The sequence below is a fragment of the Arachis hypogaea genome, chromosome 3 (assembly GCF_003086295.3).
Source record: "Arachis hypogaea cultivar Tifrunner chromosome 3, arahy.Tifrunner.gnm2.J5K5, whole genome shotgun sequence".
NCBI classification, from domain to species: Eukaryota; Viridiplantae; Streptophyta; class Magnoliopsida; order Fabales; family Fabaceae; genus Arachis; species Arachis hypogaea.
The window spans coordinates 135,910,511-135,925,353 of record NC_092038.1 but is presented as its reverse complement, the minus strand read 5'-3'; the positions used below and the strand labels follow the sequence as shown (position 1 = coordinate 135,925,353).

Here is a 14,843-nt window from a genome sequence, read left to right as displayed (position 1 = left end):
TCAACAGCGGCTTCCGTAGCATAGTGGTAGTGCGTTCGCTTCGTAAGCGAAAGGTCGCGAGTTCGATCCTCGCCGGGAGCTTTCGTTTTACCCGAGCTCTCGCTGTCGTTGTTTTGTGGTCCCGTTTGTTGGCGCCTGCTTTTGGTTGTAGATTTGTGGAGTTATTGAATGATGGACTCATGGACCGATGGAGTTAACCCGGAGCGGCCAAGCCTGATTATTTATTTATGGTGGAAACTCAAGTGATTATTTATTTATGGTCGTGAAAGTTGATAACTGATTTAACTAGATTTTTAACTAACAGTTGAGACGTTGTTTTGTAAGCCTCTCCTTGCTCTTTGCTTTTTTTCAAGGAATCCTTCCTTTTTAAAAAAAAAAATTAGCTAATTAATTAATTATTAGAATTAATGAATATGTTTTGATTATAATTATTATTTTTTGTTCTGATTTAATAAATTTAATATTGCTATTTATTTATTTTGTTTTAAAAGAAAAAAAAAGAGAAATAAAAGAACGGAAGGATGAAAAAGATAGCTCCTGATCTAAATCATTCAGAAGCAGTCGAAGCATGAGAGATTGTGGCTAAAGTCAGGGTTATATTTGTTTATAAGCACAAAGTACTAAGATAAGAATACAGGAATATAAAATTATATTTAATAGATGAATATAAATATAAATATTATATTTAGAAATATTAATTTTTTTTTCTTTTACTATTTCTATTAACTCTTTATAGTTATATATATTTTTTTTTTTAAATTTTTTTTTATGGGAAAAAATAAGAATAAATTATACTTTTATAATTTTATTCTTTTCGCTATTGAGTTTATTATTAAACAAAATAAAAAAAATATTATTTTTTGTGTATCTATCATTTGTATCTTATTTTTAGTGTTGTATCTTATCTTATTTTTAAAACATTTAAAACCAAATGCAGCCCTACATCATAGTGTCCACTTAATTCAGACAAGGGACCATGGCCTTTCCAAACTTTTTATAAAAAACTTAGTAGTACTTTTTTAAAAGATAAAAAATAGTTCAATTGACTTAAATATTTTACTATGACTTAAAGTATCTAATAAGTTCAATAAACAACACTCTCTCTATCTTTAAGTTTAAATATAAAAAATTAGATATTTTTTATTTATTTAATTTAATATTATTTATATTTTACTATTTGTTTAATTTAATTTTTATATAATAAAAAAATAGAATATTCAATAAGTATTAATATTATTGTATTTGTATAAATTGATAAAAAAATTCAATAAATATTATAAATTTTAATATTTGTCCTTCTAACTTCTTCTTTACATATTTTACAAGATATATATTCAAATTTTTATATAAAATAATAATAAAAAATCAAAGAATTGATACATTTTTTAAGATGAATGCTAATATTTAAGAAGGAGAACATATAACTTTTACAATATCAACACCTATAGATAGTTCTTCTACTTTAATGAATAACGAAGAAAGTGAGATATAACCTTCAAAAGTTCAAAAAGTTACATCTATGACTTTAACCTTAACTTTTTGGAACGAGATCTTGAAAAACAGTTTTAAATTTGGCAATATCACTCAAACCAGAGAGATGAGATTAGACGAGCTTATCTTAAATTGGTCCATATCAAAAATATTTTGACAATTATTTTCTATCTAGCCCTCCAAAATTTTGTTTCAAATTCCGCCACTCTCCAAAAGCCCCTTCTTTGGCCAAATAATTTGCCACACCGTTCGCACTTCTTTGTATAAGAACAAATCGCAGCTGCCAACTTAGACGATACTTGAATTCAAATTTTTTTGGTAAATTTTATGGTACTTTTGTTGTAACGTCTAAATTGTCTAATTTATATTTTAAAATAAAAAAATAAAATATTTAAAATAAAAAATAAATTATCTAAAATTTATTAAATATTATTTATTTTTATTTTTTAGTATTTTTTTTTGTGACTAAATAAAAAAATAAAAAAAGACAAAACAAATTAATTGACTTGGATCATATCTAAATTTATTAGATGGTAAAATATTTTTTAGTAATTTAAGTCCAGTATAGTATAATAAGTACCATAGTATTTATCTATTTTTTTAATAATATCATTTTCTCATGATCTTTTGGATAGCACCAATGATTAACAAAGAGAAACGCATCCATTAAATCAATCTGGTGGTAGATCACATGATTAACTTCCACTTCCAAGACCATCAGCAAACCACGCCAAATCTCTCAAACTTCATCTCGTAGCACAGTCATTCCAAGGACCTTTTTCAACTGCCATGAATTTAATTCCTAGCTTCAGTGCGAAATATACATCCAAATCTAGTTAGCTTTTTTTCTTTAAAGATGCTTCCTTCACACTTTAATTTTAAAATTTTAAATTCTAGACAGATTGGCGAAGTGACAAGCAGCTAAATTATTTGATGTTCTAAAATGTGCTTTAGGCATTTAGCGATAAATGAATGTTATCTTTTTTAAGCTAGTATCATGCTTTTAAACGTAGTAGGGGAGACCGTGAAAGAGGAAAAAAGAAAAAAATAATAAAAATTAGAGATCAAAATATTTTTATCAAAAATAATGAAAATGAGAATTGTAACTATTAATATCGTTGATATTAAGATTTTTAAATTATTTTTTTTATTTCAAAAGTTAACCTGAGTTCATTAATATTTAAATAAGATTTGTTCTAAACATTTCATTTTTATAAATTAAGATCTATATTTACATTTTGAATATAAAGAAATTTTCGTTTTCTTTTATAAAAGATATAGTTCATTATAAAATTAACGAATTACATAGTCGATAATATTAAAATTGAAAGAAAAATAACATATGTATTTATACATTAATATATATTAATTAATTTGAAAAGTATAGATAGATAATGAAAATACTAAACAATGTGAACAATAAATATGTCGGATGTTCAATTCAATAGGTATGCAGATGGTTGATTATATTGATTTTTAATTGGAAGGTTATTTATTTTTATTCGGTTTACTTATGCATAGTTAACGTGGTTGGATATTTAATTCACTAGGTGTGCGGATAATTATCCTAATGTTAGAGTTTAAGAGATAATTTGAAGGTGGAGTATTTTTTTTATTCTATTGTGTTAATTCTAGAACCTATTGTTCACAAAAGTCATTGTCTACCTAACAAAATCTTAATTAATTTTAGTGACTAATTTTAATATACAAATATTTTTTTTTAAATATAGTGAGAATTTTTTTTGTCGTTAAAAAAAATGAAATCATTTATGTCAGGGTTCAAAAATTTGGGTGAAGAATTGGTGCTTTATTCAAATTGCGATATTCCAATAATAATAATACACGCAAGGAAAATAAAAAACCGAACCGAAATACATTGAAAATTGATACAGAGGAAATTTTCGTTATTTTAAAAATAGAGGGCAGAATGGTAATTTTATCATATTTAAAGACTTAAGAAAAATTATACCATGTTAGTCTTGGACTCTTGGACATTAAGGAGACCGAGAATTCATTTAAAAAATAGTAGTGCTGAAATGATGACAACTCATAAAGTTTATTGGGCCAAATCAAAACAACAGGAGGTCCAACAGTATTTTTCAAATCCAGTAGAAAACACAAATTTAATATTAATTTTCAAAGTTATTAGGCATATATTTTAGTTTGGTTTGATGGTGAAAGAGAAAGAGAAAGAAAAACAGAAGATGGTTGAAGTAAAAAAAGATAACCCGTATCATTGGGTACATGATGACGTGAGGACTCGTTCCTCGTCGTATGTGGACACCGAGTCATTGTGTGAACTCAAGGGTTTGAAACTTGTGAAAGATGGCTCTAGTGTGGTTGTTGAGCTTTCTCCACTGTTCTGGTGAGGATAGGGTTTGTGAGAGGAGGGGGATTGGCAATATTTTTACATGTACACCCTTTGTCTCACTGAATTGCGTATGAGATTTCCCTTTTCTGATTTTGAGTGTGATGTTCGTGTACCCTATGAATACGGAAACGAGATCAAAATCAAAATCGACCACACAATCCGGAGATAATTATGCGGGAGAACTCAAATCACAACTCGCTTACAGTTTTAAATGAGTCAAACATCATCCACAGTCCGTTACCAATAATAACGGCACTCACAATACAATCGAAAGATCGGAACAAACAAAGGAAAGCCAACACTTCACTCATCTATATAAACAAACCAAATAGCCCGGGGGAAGGCAGGTCACACACCACGCTTTGTTTCTTCTTTAAATTATCTCCTTAATATATTCTCCTAACTTGAGCGTCAGAGTGCTTTTTGCAGGTGCTCCCGCCGCTGTGTTGCGTACTGCCGAGGTGTATCAGCCCTCTCCCAGGACGACGTATAGCTTTCTGTCAAAACCGAACAGTCACTGGAAGGAGTTCTCATACCTCGGTTATACACAAACGGAACATTTGGCGCCTAATGTGGGCCCGAAAATTTATCTGACCCCACTATTCTTTGCCTAGCTCTTTTACTCTTTTTTCTACAGGATTCCTGGCATGGCCGATAATGGGGTCCAACAACCCACGCAAGCAGAACTCCTAGCTCAGATTGCTGAGTTTCAGGCAGAAGTTTGGAGGATAGTCGAGCTGTCCTCCGCCAATAACGTGGGAAAGCATGAGGAAGGAAATTCTAAAGGCTCGGCTCAGGGCAATACAGACCCACTGAGCATCAGTCCGCTAAAGAAAAAGCTGACCTTAGACAACCCTTTCTCCGAAGAGATCACCAAGTTTCAGATGCCGAAAAACTTCGTGTTACCTACTACTCTTGAGCCATATAAGAGGATTGGTGACCCGCGCTCGTGTTAAAAAATTTCAATCTATGATGTTTTTTAACGGCGCTAACAATGAACATGTGCTTTGCCGAACTTTTCCTACTTATCTTGATAGTGCTGCATTACTTTGGTTTTCTAAGTTGTCTACAGGTTCGATCTCCTCATTTGAGGAGCTGGTGAGATCCTTCATCGACTACTTCGCAGCATCAAGAATATACGTACACATATCAGATTATCTAGGTACAATCAGACAAGGGCAACACGAAAGCTTAAAGGACTAGATGACTCGGTTTGCTGAAGCAACCATGGAAATTCCAGACTTAGACCCAGCAGTCCACTTACACGCCCTTAAGGCCGGCCTTAGACCTGGTAAGTTTCGGGAGACAATCGCAGTGACCAAACCTAAGACGTTGGAGGAATTATGAGAAATGGCCGCGGGTCAAATGGAGATCGAAAAACTCCGTGAAGCTCAAAAAACAGACAGGCAACCGCCCAGGAGAGAAGAAGATAAGACTCTAAGATTGCCAAACAATAAGGAACCAAGGAAGCCATTCAAGCTCACCCCAAAGTTTGATACTTATACCAGATTCAACACAAAGAGAAAAAAATAATCAAAGAGATTCTCAATGCCAAAATAATAAAGCCCCCACCCGAGCAGGAAGTTACCAATACCAACAATTTGTAGACAAAAACAAACATTGTGCTTTCCATCAGAAGTACGGACACACAACGGACGAATGCATAATCGCCACGGACTTATTATAAAGATTAGCCCGACAAGGCCTCCTTGACAAATACGTCGAAGGAAGAAGAAGTAAGGAAAACACTCGGGACCGAGACCGAGAAGAGCGTCAACGAACCTCGGAAGAAAAGGATGACAGTAGATGGTCCAACCCTAACCCACCAAAGGGGGTCATAAACTGCATATTCGGAGGATTCGAGGGGGAAGGTGAGACAAATACGGCACAAAAATGAAGTTACCGAGCAATGCTGGCAATCGAAGGAACAGTACCCCAAAGAAACAAGGATACAACAGATCTCAACATAACCTTCAGCCAGGCCGACCTATCTTCACCTGGCCCAAACCTGGATGACCCAGTGGTGATTTCTATCCAAACAGGTGAATTATTGGTAAGAAAAGTCCTCCTGGACCCAGATAGTAGCGCAGATGTCCTCTTTTACTCTACCTTCCAAAAAATGAAATTATCTGAAAAAGCCATGCAACCTTCATCCGGAGAATTGGTAGGGTTCTCGGAGAGAGGGTCCTAATAAAAGGCTACATACACGGACCATTGATGTCCAGTACCTTATAGTCGACTGCCCCAGTCTTTACAATATTATTCTTAGAAGACCTGCTCTGAACACATTCAGAGCAGTGGTATCTATCTTACATTTTTGTGTTAAGTTTCAAGTACAGGACGACAAGATAGCAACAGTCCACTCAGATCGCCAACAAGCTCGGCAATGTTACAATGCAAGCCTAAAAGGGGCCAACACAAGAGGAAAACTTCAACAAGAAGTCAAGGCTATCTACAGCACAGACGAAGTACTGCCCCTAGCAGAACTCGATCCTCGGGAGGATTCCCAGGAAAGACCTCAGCTAGCAGACGAACTCCAAAAGGCCCCCTGACCTCAAAACCAAAACAATTTACTTACATCGGCCGAGCTCTTGAAGGATAGGAGCAACTAAAACTAATAAAGGTACTACAAGACAACGCCGATTTGTTCGCTTGGACCCCAGCAGACATGCTAGGGATAGACCCGAACATCATTTGCCACAAACTCGCCATTAATAGAACGATCTGACCTGTGGCTTAGAAGAAAAGGCACCTTGGGGCGGAAAAATCAAAGGCAGCCCTAGAAGAGACTAAGAAGCTCCTCAGTGCCGACTTCATCAAAGAAATCCGCTTCACCACGTGGCTCTCGAATGTGGTAATGGTAAGAAAAAACTCAGGTAAATGGCGCATGTGCGTCGACTTTATAAATCTTAACAGGGAATGTCCGAAAGATGCTTATCCATTGCCTTTGTATTGACAAACTGGTAGATAATGCTTCATGATTCAAAAGCTTAAGCTTCATGGACGCATACTTCGGTTACAACCAGATCCTTATGCATCCAGAAGACCAAAGCAAAACAACTTTCACAACTGAACATGGGAATTTTTGTTATAGAGTAATGCCATTCGGCCTAAAGAATGCAGGTGCAACATATCAACGACTAATGGACAAGGTATTCTATCAACAAATAGGTCAGAATATAGAGATCTACGTAGATGACATGGTGGCCAAGACTCCATCAGAAAGATCGCACTGCGACGACCTCGGAGAAATATTCAACCAGATTAGAGCATATAGTATGAGACTCAATCTAGAGAAATGTGCTTTTGGGGTACAAGGAGGAAAGTTCCTCAGTTTCATGCTGACTTCACGAGGAATCAAAGCGAACCCCGAAAAATGTGAGGCAATACTCAACATGGCAAACCCGAAAACAATAAAAGAAGTACAACAAATAGCAGGGAGAGTAGCCACTCTGTCACGATTTCTGCCCGTAGTATCAAACCGATCATATCATTTTTTCTAGACAACTTCCAAAAACAAAAATTTGGAATGGACAAAAGAATGTGAGGCAGCATTTGTCGAACTCAAAGCCATCCTATCCTCACCACCAGTACTGCAAAGTCCAGAAATCGGTACTTCCTTGTATTTATACTTATCTGTTCCAAGTATTCTCTAAGTTCGGTCCTTGTTACTAAGGCAGGAAAAGCACAAAACCCAGTATACTTTGTTAGTAAAGTCATGCAACTAACAGAAAGAAGATATCCCAGAATAGAACAACTGGCCTTGGCATTGGTGACAACAGCAAGGAGACTAAGACACTATTTCCAGAGACACACAATAGTCGTAAGGACGAACCAACCACTAAGGCAAATACTGATGAAACCAAAATTGGTAAGACGACTGACCAAGTGGTCCATCGAACTTTCTGAGTTTGATATTCAGTTTCAATCAAGACCGGCTCTGAAATCATAGATCCTGGCAAACTTCGTTTCCGAACTTACATCCGACGAGCACCACCACGAACAGGCTTGGGAGTTGCATGTATATGGAGCATCAAACCGAGAAGGGAGCGGAGCTGGGATAGTACTAAAGGAAGAAGAAACAGTAATGGCCGAACAATCCCTTCAATTCCACTTCTCAGCAAGCAATAACCAAGCCGAGTATGAGGCGCTCATAGAAGGTCTCAAGCTCGCCTTCAGCTTCCAAGTAGAACGCCTGATAGTATACTGTGATTCATTCTTGGTGGTCCAACAAATCAAAGGAGATTTCTAGGTAAAGGATCCTCTGTTAGAGCAGTATTGGCTCATAGCAAAGGATCTTATTTCAAAGTTTGATAAATTTATTATATCACATGTGCATAGAGAGAACACTAGAGCTGATATATTATATAAACTCGCCACTACTAGAGCAAATACACACACGTCAGCACTATCACAACTTACACTAGAAAATCCTAGCATCGAATCATTGTGCATAATGAACATCACCCATACAAACGACTGGAGAATACCTTTTCTTGAGTATATTGATACAGGGACCATCCTCAGAAACGAGACTAATCCTCAAAGCTTTAGGCGAAAAGCAAGTTCTTTTACAACTGTGGCAGGAGAACTATACAGACGAGGTTTCTCACACCCACTACTAAAATGCCTCGGCAAGAACGAAGCCAATGAAGCCATGAACGAGGTCCACGAAGGCGTGTGCGGCAACCACATAGGAGGACGAGCACTGGCGACCAAGATTATCCGAACAGGATATTATTGGCCGACAATGAAAAGGGATTGCATAGCAAAGGTAAAAGCATGTGACAACTGTCAAAAGCATGCCGCCATCTCAGTGAATCCCGCCGAAGTATTACATAGCATGGAGGTAAGCTGGCCTTTCCATAGTTGGGGGCTTGACATTCTCGGCCCATTCCCAATAGAACCAGGACAGGTAAAATTTCTTTTAGTATCAATAGATTATTTCTCAAAATGGATAGAAGCACAACCACTAGCAAGAATAACAACCGAAAAGGTACGATCTTTCATATGGAAAAATATCATATGCCGATTTAGAATACCTAAGGAGATAATATCGGATAACGGTAGGCAATTTACAGATAACAAACTTGCATCATTCTTGAAAAACTTTAACATACAACATCATTTTAGCTCGGTCGAGCACCCACAGACAAATGGGCAGGCCGAAGTTGCTAACCGAGTAATCTTGCAGGCAATGAGAAAAAAGCTCAATGATGCGAAAGGTGAATGGGCAAACCTGATCTCAGAAATACTGTGGAGCTATAACACAACAATACAAATCACTACAGGCGAAACCCCATTCAAATTAGTATACGGAGCAAAAGCAATGATATCGATCGAGGTCGGTATCCCCACCTTAAGGGCCAAGATATACAGTCAAAACCACAATGTTGACGCAAGGAAAGCTGAAACTAGACCTCATGGAGGAAGACAGAGAAATTGCTGTTATCAAACAAATGGCAATGAAGCAACTTATCGAAAGAAAACACAACAAGAAGGTAGTACCCAGAACATTCAACGAGGGAGACCTCGTCCTCAGAAGAACAGAGGAAGCGAGACGACCTCCATCACATGGCAAACTCGTAGCAAACTGGGAAGGACCATTTCGGATCGCAAAAGTACTTGGAATGGGGGCTTATCAATTACAGATGCTGAAAGGCGACTCACTATTAGGTAACTGGAATATCTCTTCCCTAAAGTTGTATAGATCATAAATTATTGTATCTGCAGATGAAGGTACTCTTTTTCTCCCCTTAGAGGTTTTTTCCCAAATACGGGTTTTACCTAAGGAGGGTTTTAACGAGGTCGGACGCCCAATATGTCAAATCATAAATAGAGATTGTACTGACATATGAATAAACGATCTTGTGTCTTTAGTCTACTTTCAATACACAAATGCAAAAGAAGTCAAAACATACATATTTCTAAATCATCAAAATACCAAATTGTCAATCTGACTCAAACACAGTCAGAACAAAGTCAGTCTAATCCAAACTCAAACAGACGAAGTTTTCAAAACCGAAAAAAGGAACAAATAAACCAAACATATACATATCAATAGGGAGGAACATTCTCATCATGATCCTCCACAGTCCCATCTACAACAAGCTTCCCGCTGATAACAATATTGGTCACATCAAGCTGACCACAATCAAACTCGGGGGCCAATACAGCAATCTGACTAACAGCTCGGTCGAATATAGAGGAAAACATCTCCATTCCCTCCTCTTCCAACTCATGGACTCTGGAGGTCAGCTGCCCTTTAGTCTTATCACTTTCTTTTATCTCTGCCTGCAAAGGCCGAATCTGATCCCGAAGACGAATAACCTCCTCTTCAGACTCCTTCATTTTTGCTGTAACATCCACAATGACGTCATCCTTCTCTTTCGACGATCTCTCTAGCTCGACAACCCTCTCCACGGCCACCTGCTGCTCAGCTCCGAGCAGTTTAGTCGTGCGGCCAACACACATCAAACGTGAAGCAACGATCTATGACAAAAGACATACAACATGTAAACATAAAGCAACAAACAGACCAAACAAAGACAAAACAAAAAACATACATACATATATACAGACCGACCCGAATAAACTTTCCCATCCCTTCGATACCAATTCGGTGGGTCATAAGCATATCACCAGGATATTGGGAGACCCTATCAGAAAGCTCAGCAAAAGGAAATTGATCGCTCCACAGTGAGTGAGGACTCGTAGCAGGAATGAAACGATGAAGTCTTTTTTGCCTATCAAAGGCGGACTTACTACTGCCAATAGCTTCCTTGTCACCCTCAAATATAACCTTCAGGGACTTATCGGTGTCATCTCTTTTTCTCTTAAAAGAAGATGCCGGCTGGGCGGTAGACTGAGCAGCATCCCCACCGCCCTCCTCCAGAGTCCTGGAACCAACCACATCTCTCTCCCTTTTCTTTTTAAGAAAAGATTGAAACCGAGAAGGATCAAGATGAGAAACTCCTCCACCTGGAGGCACAAAGCAAAAAGTCAGAAAAATGTAAAACTGGCAAGAAAAATAACAACAAGTATTACCTATGTAAGTTTTCAAACCCTCACTATCACCAGAATCATGCAAACGTAGAAGTTCAGAAATGGACAAACATTCCCCAGCAGCAAGGCTTTCTATCAGAAATTCTAAAAAACAGTCTTCTTTCTTGCTCTGCTCAGTAGCCTTAAGGATTTGAATCGGTTTGGAGCACCAATAAAGGAGAAATTTTTCTATAAGCTCGTCGTCCAGATAAAAGGGGTAATTGGTCTCTACCGACCGCACTTTAACAAACAAAGACTTAAAGTTTTTAAAAGAAGATTTGTATAACAAGAAAAGAGAGTGCCCAAAAAAGCTACTCAGAAAAACCCATAACCCTTTCCGAACCCCTTTGGACTGAAACAATGAGAAAAATATAGACAGAGAACATGGAAAAGAAAGAAAATCCATCAGACATTGAAAAGCACGAAGAAATGCCCAAGAGTTAGGATGCAACTGCGAGGGTGCGCAGTTGAGTTGAGTAAGAACATCATACTCAAAATCAGAAAAGGGAAATCTCACACGCAGTTCAGTGAGAAAAGGGGTGTACATGTAAAAATATTGCCAATCCCCTCCTCTCACAAACCCTATCCTCACTAGAACAGTGGAGAAGCTCAACAGCCACACTAGAGCCATCTTTCACAAGTTTCAAACCCTTGAGTTCACACAACGACTCGGCGTCCACATACGACGAGGAACGAGTCCTCATGTCATCATGTACCTAATGATACAGGTTATCTTTTTTTACTTCAACCACGTTCTATTTTTCTTTCTCTTTCTCTTTCGCCATTGCAAAAACAGAAACAAAGAATCTTTAGGAAAATACACTAACCTTTGGAAGTCATATTGGAGTCAAACTGGGGAGAGGAATTTGAAAGATCAGAATGTCAATTTCAAAACAGCAACAACTATTATTACAAGCCCACTAACTTAGTGGGTAACACAAGCAATAACCGCTCAAGCATAAAAAACCCAAACGGTGAGGAAATGCGTTAATTATAATACATTTCACGAGGTAAAAAAGTCCCCTAACTTTCTTTCGGTCTCTCCCATATTTCTTTTTATTTTTTCATCTTCACCACTTAAAATGCGACCCATGGAAGGCCCAAGATTGCGAGAGGCTCGACACATCACTAAAACTTGGATCATACACTAACATAAGGAGTAAAACATCTTAACCTTCACCTCAAAGAGATTAGGAGCGCACCAAAATGCGTGCCACACCTAAAAACTAATCAAACCCATACGCGCGGGACAATACACACACAAAACACGAACATATGAAAAGCTTGCCTGTTGCTTTTTTCATAAAGCCAAACAAGCTTGGGGGCTATGACGTGTACCCTATGGATACGGAAACGAGATCAAAATAAAAACCGACCACACAATCCGGAGATAATAATGCGGGAGAACTCAAATCACAACTTGGTTACAGTTTCAAATGAGTCAAACATCATCCACAGTCCGTTACCAATAACAACGACACTCACAATACAACTGAAAGATCGGAACAAACAAAGGAAAGCCAACACTTCAGTCATCTATATAAACAAATCAAATAGCCCGGAGGAAGGCAGGTCACACACCATGCTTTGTTTCTTCTTTAAATTATCTCCTTAATATATTCTCCTAATTTGAGCGTCGGAGTGCTTTTTGCAGGTGCTCCCGTCGTTGTGTTGCGTACTGCCGAGGTGTATCACCCCTTTCCCTGCACAACGCATAACTCTCGGTCAAAACCGAACAGTCGCTGGAAGGAGTTCTCATACCTCGGTTATACACGAACGGAACAAGTAGTATTTTTAGAAATTTTTAATTTTAATCAAATCTGATTTTATCTAATAAGATAAATCTGATTTAAATTAATTATCATATCTTTAAGATATTAAATTTAAATCAAATATAATCTAATCAAATAATGTCAAATCTAATTTAAATTATTTATCTTATCTTTAGTAGATTTTAATTAAGTTATCTTATCTTATCTTTTAGCTAGTTTGTTATGGGTCTATTTAAACACTTGTTGTGAGACAATTTACACAACTTTTGATGAATAAAATTTTCATTGCTTTATACACGTTTTTTATTGTGTGATTAAGTGAGGTGAGTGATTTGCTTCAATTTTTGAATAAAAAAGATTGAAAGATTCAACTTAAAGTGATTCTTCAACTTTAGCCTTCTGATTTAGGTTATCAATCACAAGTTCTTTGAAGGTCTAGTAGAAAATTATTTCTAGAGACCTAAAATGCTAAGAATAGGTATCTTAAAAAAACACTTTTTAATTTAGATGTGGTTGGGAGAATGGTGTAGGACGTAGTTATGAAGTGTATAAGTGCTTTATGCAACTGTGGTGTCAGAAACAAAAATCGGACCGTTCGATTTTTGGGAACACAAATAGGACCCCCAAATTTTTTTAATGTTTTAAACACAAATCGGAGGGTCCGATTACCTTTGCCAAAATTTAAATTTTCTCTTCCACACTAATCGGACTGTCCGATTAGTAAGCTTAATTTTTTTTACGAAAAAATCGGATGGTCCAATTTCTTCATCCATTGTTTCAGAAAAAGCGGTCACACATCCATATCTAACACCCATATTCTCCACGATAACGCATAACACACTTATGCTTCTCATATCCAAAAAAATGAGCCTTAAATTTTTTTTTTTATCTATCATTCGTATATTTTTACTGTATCTCTTTCTTTATTTGTTTGTGTCTTTTTATGTCCTTCTTTTGGTATCTCTTTATTCTTTGTTCTAATTTTTTTTATCAAAAATTCTAAAATTGAAAGAGACTATAACACTAGGGAAAAAACCTTGAAAAGAAACCTGAAACTTAACAAAGAAGTAAGTCGAAAGGAGAATTTGAACTTGAATATACTACTAGTTGTGGAAATTTAATCCAAAATCTAATTAACTCTAAGTCGTTAATGAATTTAATTATTTGATTTCCTAATTTATTTGTGGGCAATGCATATATTAATTATAATCACAAATTATGCTATTTCAAATTAAATGACTTATATAATGATGATCTCATTTATTGTTTTAAATGCTAATTGAATAACTCATTATTACTTTTAATTTAGAATTAAATGAGAATAAAATCAGATATTATCTTTTGTTCCTTGAATAATTATCTTTTTGGATTTTAGATATATTATCTTTTGGGCTTTAGATACTATTTTATTTGGGCTTAAGGGTTTAATGGGTGCCATGCTCAAATATAAATAGACCTACAGGATTTCGATCCCCAATATGCCAAAGCCGCCTTTGTTGCTCTTTCTCCGTCGAAAGAGTTACAGTTTAGCCACCTAAGAATACAGAAGGCTTTGATTGAGGAAGATCGAAATAACCACAAGATCCAAACTCTTCTGATTGTAGAATTCATGTTTATGAATTTAGGTACGTTTCCGCATTATGATATGATATATTTTTGATGATTTGATATAGATGATCTGAGTTAATGAAATCAATTTATTCCTAACATATACTACTATTTGTGGAAATTTAATCCAAAATCTAATTAACTCTAAGTCGTTAATGAATTTAATTGAATAAAAGATTAAAAAGTTCAAAAACCAAAAGGTAAAGAAAAAACTTCTCAAGAATCAAATTTACAAAATCAAATAAATTTAGTAGCTTAGCTGACTTGATGTTGATGATGATGTTCCACTGATATACTAATATATCAGGGAATTCATTCAGGTCAAAATCACCTCCATGAATATGCATAAATACATGTGTGTTTTTGAAATTCAAAACTCGTAGGTACACATTGACACCGAATTCTTCGCCATGGCCCCACATCCTCCTCTTAAAACCAAAATCAGAAACAACATTATAAATAAATAAACCCGGTTCATGCAAAGAAAACTAAACAAACCGGGTTGGGCCAAATCGAGCCGAAACCAGAAAAACCGGCTATAAATATATTCGGTAAAT

The 14,843-nt window shown here is 36.2% G+C and overlaps 1 non-coding gene across 1 annotated transcript; it reads left to right on the top strand.

The window, feature by feature from the left end:
- The first annotated feature begins 9 nt into the window (after nt 1–9).
- Nucleotides 10–81, top strand: TRNAT-CGU (transfer RNA threonine (anticodon CGU)). The gene has a single exon. It is a non-coding gene; the product is annotated as a tRNA-Thr (tRNA).
- The last annotated feature ends 14,762 nt before the right edge of the window (nt 82–14,843 follow it).